This window comes from Nestor notabilis, unplaced genomic scaffold (assembly GCF_000696875.1).
Source record: "Nestor notabilis isolate BGI_N333 unplaced genomic scaffold, ASM69687v1 scaffold3220, whole genome shotgun sequence".
In the NCBI taxonomy this organism is placed as follows: Eukaryota; Metazoa; Chordata; class Aves; order Psittaciformes; family Psittacidae; genus Nestor; species Nestor notabilis.
The window spans coordinates 42,818-43,060 of record NW_009909535.1 but is presented as its reverse complement, the minus strand read 5'-3'; positions in this window follow the sequence as shown (position 1 = coordinate 43,060).

Below are 243 nucleotides of genomic sequence, written 5' to 3'. Positions count from 1 at the left end.
CCACAATCTCTTTCCCAGCTGCGTCCGGCCACGTCCTCGGGCATTAATGGACACACACATACCCTGCCATAATGGTACCAGCATTAATTTATTAAAATTAATCCCGAAAAGGAACCGTACAATAAATTTAAAAAAAATAGAATCTTGTAAAAAAAAAAACCAAAACCAAAAGAGGTGCCCTTGTGCCCCACCTGCAGCTGGGAGCACCTCGGGGCAGCGCAGGGGGACTGGCGTAAAGCAGCT